The sequence below is a fragment of the Saccostrea cucullata genome, unplaced genomic scaffold, assembly GCF_032062105.1.
Source record: "Saccostrea cucullata isolate Sc308-1 unplaced genomic scaffold, CSIRO_AGI_Scuc_v1 ctg714, whole genome shotgun sequence".
NCBI lineage: Eukaryota > Metazoa > Mollusca > Bivalvia > Ostreida > Ostreidae > Saccostrea > Saccostrea cuccullata.
In genome coordinates this window covers 118048-130056 of record NW_026926696.1, presented here as the reverse complement: position 1 = coordinate 130056, position 12009 = coordinate 118048, and positions in this window count along the sequence as shown.

Genomic DNA, 12009 nt, shown 5'->3' with positions numbered 1-12009 from the left:
TCCTGTGGTTTCTCCCAGTGGAAGAGAATGTCCTTTTCCAGGAGCGATCGGAGTGGTGCACTCGCTTCAGACAGGTTTGGTAGGAACTTTCCAAGGTATTGTATGAATCCTAGGAATGTCTGTAGTTCGGATACATTCTGAGGCGCAGGCATGTCTTTCACAGTGCGAATCTTTTCAGGGTCTGGCTGGATCCCTGCAGAGGTAAACACGTGACCTACATACGCAATGTGGTCTTTTCTGAACTGGCACTTCTCTGGACTCAGTTTTAAGTTGTAGTCCCGAATTCGGTTCCTGACGGCTTTCAATCTTTGGTCATGCTGCTGCCTGTCTTTACCCCAGATCAAAATGTCATCTATTATCGCTTCATAACCCTCCAGGTCTCTGACCATCTCTGAGATTGTGCGTTGGTAGATTTCTGACGCTGAGCTGATACCAAATGGTAGCCTCGTGAATCTGTAGCGTCCATATGGGCTATTGAAGGTGCAGAGCTTTGAATTCTCTTCTCTGAGTCCAATTTGCCAAAAGCCGGATGTGGCGTCAAGTTTCGAAAACATCTTTGCTTCAGTAATCTGCTGTGTGACATCTTCTATTGTCTTAAGAGGATAATGTTCTCTGCGGATAGCTTTGTTGAGATCTTTGGGGTCTATACAAATGCGTAGTTTTCCATTCGGTTTCTGGACGGTAACCATAGAGTTGATCCATGCTGTAGGTTCTTTCTGCGGAACAATAACACCCGATTGTTCCATGCGATCAAGTTCATCTTTGATCTTGTCACGGAGCGCAATTGGTACACGCCGAGGTGGGTGAATTACTGGAGGTATCGACGGGTCAATCCTGATGTCCTGTTTTACTGGCAAGAGTCCTGGACCCTTAAACACATCTCCATACTCTGATTGAATGTCCTTAGGAATGTTCGTTATTTCTACATGGTCAAGTTTGTAGGCTCGTTTTACAAGTCCCATTGTTGAACAAAACGCAGTTCCAAGAATTGGTTCTGAAGGTAAGTCAACAACTTCAATCACAATGTCACTTGTGCGATCTTGATATTTACACTGCAGTACAATATTACCAACAGGTTTGATTCTGTGTCCGCTGTATGACTTCAGATTTGTTTTCGACGCAGACAGTTGGTCACAATTCAGTCCTAGCTCCTCAAGTGTTGTCAACGGTAACACAATGCATTTTGCACCTGTGTCCAATTGGAATCGAATGGTTTTGTCGTTGATTTCAATGGCTTCACTCCATTCTGTATCCACCACGTTAAAGTCGGCTGTTATATAACCAAGATATAACTCTTCACACGAGTCGTTTTCACTATCGGAAGAACAAGTATCAACGGCATTCACACGTTTAGCTTTCGAGTGGCATTTTCTCGCAAAGTGATCCGAATGACCACATGACCACATTTATGGCATTTGTTTCCTTTGGCAGGACACACTGAGGTATTGTGTTCATATCTCCATCGCGAACATTCATTTGTCTGTGGAAGTTTGTTATGATGCCATTTTTTCTTTGAATATTGATTTCTGTTTGTGTGAGCTTTCTTGCGTGGATTAGCAAATTGTTGTGAAGATTTTGGTTGCTCGGAATGCGACTTCTTGTGAATGACATGTACAGATGCATCTTCCCCCGAGATCTGTCTCGCTTGAGTCGTTGATTGTTCATGCAGACGTGCTATGTCGAGTGCTTTTTGCAAGGTTAGATCCGATCCTACCTTTATAAGTTTCTCTCGTATCTTGTGTGTTCTCACACTTATTACTATTCTGTCTCTAACCATTTCTTCACTTTTGTCATAAGTGCAATCTTTGACTGGCAATTTTAACTCGGTAACAAATTGATCGAATGTCTCTGTTTCTCCCTGAACTCTAGTTTGAAATCGGTACCTGTTATAGATGATGTTCGTCCTCGGCTTGACATATTTCTCAAATTTCTCGTAATGTACGCTCAGTTTCTTTCATCTTCGTCCAGATTCCAGGTTGCAAAGATATTTCTGCCTTTGTTTCCAACCCATATCATTAAATACGCACATTTCTCACTTTCTGATTTTGACTTGAGCGGTCCGGTGAAGACAAATTCTGCATGTTGTTTAAATTCTTTCCATGACCCTTCGAGGTCATTACTTTCCCAGTTCATGTTTGGGTGAGATCCCAAAAGACTTTCTATCGTCCTTTTTAGAGATGATGGGCTGTGGATGGGTGTGATTTTGTTAGATCACTTCTGACACCATATAAAACACACTGGTCACAACATGGAATATTTAATAAACTGACTTCCGGTCATCCCGATACAAAACAAGTCGTACATAAAACACTCGTAATATATGACAACGTCCACATGCCGTGAGTTTAAGAGTACAGTAATGATATAAGTTTATTACTCAGAGTGTAACGTTATAATGTACATTATTTTGCTTTGCCGTACGAATCGGTGTGATACAGATTAGTTAAAACTATGTTTGAACAACTGTATGTGTAAGCATTTATGATGTGTTGTAAGGCAGCCCGTTTGGGGTCAAGCTGTTATTATGTCTACGCATATTTGTTGAAGGTTTCTGTACATATATATGCATGTGTGTGGTTACACGATGGTTTTGTGCTGTCGGCGATGGCAACCTGGACGACTACACGAGGGCGTGGTACGCTAGGCCGAGACCGTGTGTAGGGAAACGTGGTTTCCTGGATGTAGTCAGCACTGCAGACGCTTAAGACGTTTTGGATTGGCGTGGGACGTCGCGGACGTTGTGGCATTCAGTGCAAGGGCGTGGTACCCGTATGACATGGACTGTAACAAGGATTGGACGTGGACGGCTTAGGAACGTGGTCCCAGATGAACGGTAAATGACATTTTGAAATTGTTCTTTAATTTTCATTTCGTATATTTGTACACTTGTATATGTTTTTATATAAAATTGTAAATACAACAACAATCTTGTTATCACTGATCAAGCTTAGGGTGTCGTGACAATGTCATTTTAAAGTAGGTTAATGATTGAAATATTTTCAAAATAGAAACTTGAAGCGGGGGTACCTGGAAATAAGTTAATTACCTTTTGATAAAAATGAGAAGGGGTGCCACGTATACGAAACTAGTGCCTTTGAGTCAGATCGTGAACCTCAACTAACGAGTTCACCATTGCATTACCTTGCTCAACGTTACAACGATGGAAAACAATGAAAAATGTGTGTCAAACACCCAGTCAACGATCTTTATAAAAAATCTGACAATAATAAATATTTTTTTTAAAAATGTGTGATAGGGTATAATGAACACCGATCCCCGGAAATACCAGTGTTAAGATCAGGTGTCATGGACGAGTAAGCATCCTTTGTCAACCGTTCAAACAAACCTTGCGCTGTGTGTATTGATCATGCTGACGTAACATTAAATAGTGAAATTTCGTAAAAAAAAAATAATAATAAATAAATAAAATTTAAAAAAAAGCCTAGCAATGGACTTTTACGAGAAGCGCTGACTTTTACAGTTGACGCTGACTTTTACACTAGAGCTATGTACGGTAGCTCTTTTAGGGTATAAATATTTAGCTCAACATTTAATTAAACTAAAATAAGGGGTTATTTCAATGCACGTATAAGTTGTTCTTGAAGAAAACAACAACCACCCTACCCTAAACTCCCGGTCTTCACATGTTAGTGCCCCTAAAACCATACCTTTGACCACTAGAAAGGTTTTCCTATGTATTATCAATTCTGTACTTTCGTACATCATACAAGTTTAAATGTCCAAGTAAACGTCAACTGTAGAAGTCAGCGCTTCTCGTAAAAGTCCACTAGTCATAAAACAAGTCAACCAAAATATTGAAAATAACAATTAATGAGCATGGATAAAGCTAATACTGTTCTTCTATTCAGCTTTATAGTTTCTTTTGCGTGCACTGGTGGGTTAAAACATTAAGGTTTCGTCAAAGGTCAACGTGTCTAAAAAATCTTTTTGCAATAGCTCCAAAACTATATCTGGTATAAAGTCAAAACGTTTACAGTTTATAAATACAGTGAAAACTGTCTAATCCGACACCTGTGTAATCCAACACACTGTGAATTCCGACATTTAAATTTGTTTCCATTTTACTACTTTCTATGTTTCTTTACACAGTGTAATCCGACACCCTGTCTATTCCGACACAAAATTTGTCTCCCTGTGCATGTCAGATTAGACAGGTTTCATTGTATATCATTGATTAATAGATAGAAAGTATCACTTGATAACAAATATTTCAAAAAAGATTTTTTTGGAGAAAAACTGTATCAGAAAATGTGCATTTTTTTTTTTTTAAATGCACCTGCTTTATTCTATCCTTTTTGTGAAAACCATCATTGCAGAAATAAAATATGTTTATCATCGAAGGGCAAGTTGGACGTGAATGGTCTCTGAAAGGCTGCTATTGAAAGCACGACATGTATAAAGACAAGACCCCTTTAGAACCCGCCATTTGCAATGTACTTTCACTTTCAAGTGTTAACATTTGGACAAAATAAACAGGGAAAACAACTTTCCAGAGACTATCTAAGTCCAACTTGCCCTTCATTGATAAACATATTTTGTTTCTGCAATAATGGTTTTCACTAAGAGCACGGAATTAATTAGGTGTATTTTTTGAAAATATATATGCATTTTTAAGAAGAATTTTACTAATTACTATTTTTTCCAAGTTTTTTTTTATCAAGTGATCCTTTCTATCTGTTAATCAATGAAAAATTGATAAACTGTAAAAGGTTTAACTTTATACCTGATATAGTTTTGGGGCTATTGTAAAAATAAATTTTTGAACATGTTGACCTTTGACGAAACCTTAAATAACAATCTTGAAATTATTTTTGTGAAATTTCTTTCCAACCGTCTTGTTTTTGACTGGTGAAGGAAATTTTTGAGTGTAAATTCAAATAAGTGAGAACTATTTTAGACTCTATTTTTACTTTTTTGTCACGTTTTAACTTGCAGAATGTCTTACTAGACGGCTAATTGTTCAATTAGCGAGTGACACTCCTTGAACTTTATAATTTAGACCACCTTACCACCTATTCAGTGGAGCAGGTGGAGTTTAAAGTACCTCTTATATCCTTCAATGCAGAAAAAGTCCCTAGTGATATTTTTAGTGGCGCTAGACTCAGATCCCTCCTGCTGGCTACAGTTTTGTCATTTAACCCAAATTTCAGTTTTAAAAAGTTTAAAAGATGTTTTAATATGTAAACGATACTTATTAACTCATTTACATGTAGCTTCACTTTATCAGTCTCAAGTATGTAAAGTAAATCAATACCAATTTCTTCAAGTCCATGCTGAGCTTAATTGACTGATTCAGAAGTCAATTTTGACTTCGCAATTTCGATTCATAGCATCTTCAGGAAAGATTTTTGTGTTTCAACCGAGAAATTTTACTAATTAATTTATGGTTTAACAGCGATTGAAGGGCGAAAAAAATGTACCAAGGTTGACCCAAAAAAAAATGGCGGCCTACATGTCGGCACGGCGCAGTAGACGGTCTCAGGGAACGAACGAAATACGGGACTCCCAAGGCTTCGAACAAGGTGAAATCGTGATAGATGAGAACGAAGACGATAGCAGTTCACATCACAATCATTTTGAGGATGAGGAGCTTTCAGAAGAAGAAGAAACAGAAGATAACGAAATCAGTGAGTTAACACAAATGTCTGAAGATGATGAGAACAATAGTTAAACTTGTCATGATTATGAATTGCAGCAATCAGACATACAAAAATTAAACACAGAGCTAGAAAATCTTCCCAAAAAAAGATATATTGAAAAGTCATTGAACCTGACAAATAACAATGAGTTTGCAATTGCAACGTACAGATATGCATTGCATGATAGAGCTAGGTCAATAGAGGGGTTCCCACAGGGTACACTTATAAAAAGAAAGTCTACCAAGACAGGTTCACGAACTCCAAAATACGTCAACGACTGCCACAGTCTGTTATGTATGTAAATGGAGACCCATCGCACATCGAAGGATTAATTATAGAACCTTAATCTGTGCAACCAAGCCTTGAATTTTCGCTTACTACAAGTACTGAAATTCAAACACAACTACACAATCTAACAGAGAGTGTGTCAAAATTAGAACATGAAAATCGTACAAAAACGAACACGATTAGATTAATTCAACAAAGTGTTCAGTCATTGTCTCTTGATAACGAAAGGCTCCGAGAAGAAATTTCGTCAAAAATAACAAATCTGATATCCCAGCAAAAAATCACAAAACAGAAACAAAAAACAAAATTGATGAGGACGTACCAAAATCAGCAAAAACAAATAAATGAAATAAAATACAGCAATTCAAACAAGGCGTGACAACCCCTTTCTGAACCCCTCAATTACATTCCATTGACTAACGGAACCAAATCTGACAATTATCCCAGAAGCGCCCCACATTCCGGCACTCAAACAATCATGCGTACACAGGTGGAAAATGACCAGTCATCCGAGACATTTAACGCTAGCAAGTCGGGGGAAACCCAATCTAAATTTAGTATACAGGAAGACGAGGACACATATGGGACCCGTGACAGATTGACTTTACATATTAAACCATCTATAGTCAACCATAAACCATTATATTCTGCACAGATAAGTAAGTCCAAGAACCAGAACAAGCAAATAAGTGACGAACACGAAAGTGCTCACTCGAACACACAGGAGCGAGACAATATCGGGTATCGACCAAACACCGGTATGCAGAACAAGGAAAAGAACAAAGATGGAGAGGAAGAAGTGTTCCAAGGTGTAACTTACAAACCAGCTGCCAGATACTACATGTCAGGTTTAACAGAAGCTACAACCCGTGCCGGTATCCTACACCGTATACAACGGGTAACGCGGGGGAGTCGCTTAAAAGTATGGGGGAGTCGTTTTCAACGTATGGGGGAGTAGATTTTCACCGCTTCGGAGTCAGAGGAGATGTGGGTCACGTCTTTTTTCGGTATATAGAAGATGTATTTACAAAAAACAAATATCCCACGGAAGGTAGCAATAGTTAAGCTTTATCATAGTCATTTGTCCGGCTATCATATACGTCTAGTTTTCTCAAACACTTCGAAACTATTATTCAGTTTTCATATTTACGTTGATCGGGTAGTAAAAACATGCATGATTTGCACAATCTACGGCTTGCGTAGGGATTCTCATATTTAAAACAGCGAGAGAAAACGTTTATCTTTTAAATGCAACAACTTAAACTTGACTAGACTTTATAAAAATTAATAATTAAGACATTTTCTCTTCAGACAGTAACGGTTACGTAGGGGGGAGTCGTTTATGGGAAAGCACATCGCAGGGGGAGTCGCAAAATAAAGTCAAATGCATATACTTGGTGTTGTTTTCATCTCTTTTATACTGCCAATACCTTTCCATTTACACGTAGATATCTATAAATCTATGTTTGGTTATTTACTTTATAATCTGAAGTTAAGAAAAGAGATTTTTTTCTGTGGTTTTATCAGTTCACAAGTAATGACTTTCAGATGTCAACACAAGGGGTAGCTTGTGATTATCATTTTAATTTCGTTAGATAACAGATGCTGAGAGAAACAGAAACGTCTAAACTTAAATTTATGACCCGCACTCCCTATCCCAAACTGGCGAACACAAGAGGTCTTGACAGATTTAATTACTATATTACATTACTATATTATACAACTATTACTTCAAGAGAAATGCTTACTCAGTTGTTGAAAATTTAAAAAAATTGCCATAAAATGAGGTTTAATATTATTTCAACATAGCTTTGATTTTGTTCTTCATTAAAAAGTCTTCCCGTGGGGATCCGGGTTAGAATAGGTCCTCAGTACCCCCTTGCTTGTCGTAAAAGGCGACTAAATGGGGCGGTCCTTCGGATGAGACCGTATAAACCGAGGCCCCGTGTCACAGCAGGTGTGGCACGATAAAGATCCCTCCCTGCTCAAAGGCTGTAAGTGCCGAGCATAGGCCTAAATTTGCAGCCCTTCACTGGCAATGGTGACGTCTCCATATCAGTGAAATATTCTGGAGAGGGACGTTAAACAGTATACAATCAATCAATCATTAAAAAGTGGGGGGGGGGGGGCACAGACATACACTTGCCCCCCAGATCTGAAAGGGGGGGGGGCTAGTGCCCCCGCTGCCCCCTGTGACTACGCCTATGAGAAGGGACTGGATTGCATAATACCTAAAGCGCTGGAAATGTATGTCTATGATAAATAAAATGAGAAGTGCCAATGTAAAAATAATTAAACACAAACTTTGAAAAGAAGAAATACGAAAATATTTCTTCAATGTATACATTTCATTATCATGATACCCTCCCTTACCTTGCCCCAGATATATACAGTTCCTCAGAACATGTTACCCCCTTTACCCCTCCCCCCTTCGCAGTTTCGTGAACACGTAGCATGGGGGGTTGTTGTACCAGAATCAGTCTGAGGCAACCAGCATTATACATTAATAGACAGGATTCGGCATCTTCGCTAGCCAAGGGTTTCTGATACGCTACTCTCCTAATAAACATGAGGAGAGTAGCGTATCAGAAACCCTTGGCTAGCGAAGATGAGGGTTCGAGGGCAACATGCGTTTTGTCGGACCCAAGAACCAAACTGTTTGCACGAGACGATTAGGCCGAAGGCAAATAGTTTTGTTCAAGGGGTCGACAAAAACACGTTTTGCCAGATCTAGAGAACACATTCGATAAATATTTTGTTATACATTTTACTGTTTATTATGATATTATCATGATGGAATTTTTGTTAACCCTCACTGCATTGAAAAACTGTCAATTCCATAAAGTTCTGACAGCTGACCCCACCCACACTTTGACGTAAACGGTGCATTATCTCATCGAAAGGTCCGACATCTCGCTCCATGGTCAAACAGCTATTTATTTGACTATATTTGACTTATGAAAACAGTAGAAAGGTTATTCTTTTTAAAGTGTAAATTTATATAACAATTTTTAAAAGTATAACAAATAAAAATTAAGACAACTCACCTGAAAAAAATTTGACAAGCAAAAAAAAGGGGGGGGGGGTTGGTGAAAGGAGGTTACAACAGTTCGACAACCAAATTGTATTCACACATTAGCAGTATTTAAGTATTCTGAAACAATAATAATAAAGAAATGTTTGATATTATTAAGAAATTTTCCAAATTATTAATTGGGTTGTTCTTTTTTATGGAGAGGCTTTCATATTGGAAGTGAGGGTTCGTGAATTGGTGAATTGAATCTTTGTGATATACATGTACGAACATTACATACTGAGGGGGAGGGTCCTGTGCCCAAGCACATGATATATAATCCAATTGATCATGTTATCTAAATTGCTGATTGTTTTCTGGAACTGATGAAGCCACAGAAAAAATCTCTTTTCGTAACTTCAGATTATAAAGTAAATAACCAAACATAGATTTATAGATATCTACGTGTAAATAAAAAGGTATTGGCAGTATAAAAGAGATGAAAACAACACCAAGTATATGCATTTGACTTTATTTTGCGACTCCCCCTGCGATGTGCTTTCCCATGAACGACTCCCCCCTACGTAACCGTTACTGTCTGAAGAGAAAATGTCTTAATTATTTATTTTTATAAAGTCTAGTCAAGTTTAAGTTGTTGCATTTAAAAGATAAACGTTTTCTCTCGCTGTTTTCAATATGAGAATCCCTACGCAAGCCGTAGATTGTGCAAATCATGCATGTTTTTACTACCCGATCAACGTAAATATGAAAACTGAATAATAGTTTCGAAGTGTTTGAGAAAACTAGACTATATAATAGCCGGATAAATGACCATGATAAAGCTTAACTATTGCCACCTTCCGTGGGATATTTGTTTTTTGTAAATACATCTTCTATATACCGAAAAAAGACGTGACCCACATCTCCTCTGACTCCGAAGCGGTGAAAATCTACTCCCCCATACGTTGGAAACGACTCCCCCATACTTTTTAGCGACTCCCCCGCGTTACCCGTTGTATACGGTGATCCTAGCATTCTTTAATCGTCAAAACATTAAAGTCACGCATATTAGAGTATTTGAATCAAAGTACGGAAAGTCCCCGAAGTCAGCAAAAATTAACATTTCTCCTTTTAGCGCGGACTTTGTCGAATCGGACCAATTTCAACTGCCAAATGGAGTGCGCATGAGAAGGTGGCTCAGTGTAAAACAGTGGCATCAGAAATTGGCCGACAGAGAAGACCTAGATCAGGAAGAATACTGACTTTGATCGTAATTATGAACATTAAAGTTACGTTTACTTCTTTAATGTTGCTCAGTCTATTAACTTGGAACGTAAGAGGTATCATATCTTCATCATTATGTCTGTCAAATGTTATGAGGCATACTGATTGTGATATAATAGTTGTATGTGAACACAAGCTTTGTCCACAATATTCTAAGTTCGTTAATAGTATCGATTTCAATTATCAAAGCATGGTTAAATGTGAGCAAATTTCAAATGGTAGCACCCATGGAAAATCAGGTGTTGGGATATTGTACAAAAAGTCTATGAGTTTCAATATTAAAGAAATCAATGTTGAATCAAGTAGAATTATCGCATGTGAAATAAAGCAAAGGTCTGGATACCCTATTTTTATCTTTGGAGTGTACTTACCGGCAGATAATTGCATTGATACATATATTGAAGAGCTAATAAGGCTAGATAACATGTGTACATATTATTCAAATTTTGGTCATGTTATAATTGCCGGCGATTTTAATGTAAGCTGTGTAATTAAAGATTATGGAAAATCAAATGTACTTAAGTCAAAGGAATTAATCAATTTTATAGAGTCAAACCGGTTATTTAACATGTTTAACCTATATAATAGTTTAAAAGCAACAGAACTTAATCCCCAATACACTTTTATTGGAAATGATACCATGCTTGACTACATATTCCTGGATGAAAGCTTTACAGATCAAGTGAAAACATTTAAAATTTTTAATGAGGGTGAAATTTCGAGTATATCAGACCATCTACCAGTATATGTTGAGATAAAAGTGAATGAAAATCTCCATATTTTGTCACCTATCGATAAACAACTTCCAGCATGGCATAGGGCATCAAACAAACAGATCGCATCGTATGAGACTGTAGTTAATCATGAAATAGCCACTACCGACATTGCATCAAAGATTCAAACATCTGAAGAAATAGAGTCTGTGTATAACCATGTTACATCTATTATGACTAAAGCAGCACAAAAGACAATACCAATTTCTAAATATAACAATCACACAAAACCCTACTGGACACCTGATGTCAAGAGCGCACATCAAAACGAACGTCATATGAGAAAATTATGGATGAATGATGGAAAACCACGAGGAATGGAATATACATCCTACAGTAATTACAAAAAAGCTAAGCGTGAATTTAGAAATACTCTGGACAACGCGTACGAAATGTATATTGATGGTGTAAATAAAGATATAGATGACGCAGCAGGATGTGACGTACGACTATTTTGGCGCTTACTTAAACAGCAGAGACCAACGGAAGATAAGATATATCCAGAAATTAGACATAAAAACAAACTAGGAATCTCTCCGGATGGTGTTGCAGAAGTTTTCGCTGAATACTTTGAAGAAAATTATCAACAGCATAATGACAATCAGTTTGATGAAATCTTCTTTAAAAATACACAAGAAAAATATAAGCAAATAAAAGCGATTATTTCCAATGCTACTTTACCAGGAGGTCCTATATTGCGTTCTGAAGTCTTAGACACCGTTTTATCCTTGAAAAACAGAAAACCCCTGGGGTAGACCAAATACAAGCGGAGCATATTAAACACTGTGGGGAGAAAATGATACAAGTTTTTTGCAACATATTTAACGCAATCCTAGAGGTTAAATACGTTCCGTCATTGTGGAAGAAAAGTATTATTGTCCTTATACATAAAGGTAATAACAAACCAAAAGCAGACCCTAATAGTTATAGACCAGTATGACTTTTATGTACAATTTTTAAAGTGTTTGAAAAAATCATTCATGATCGAATA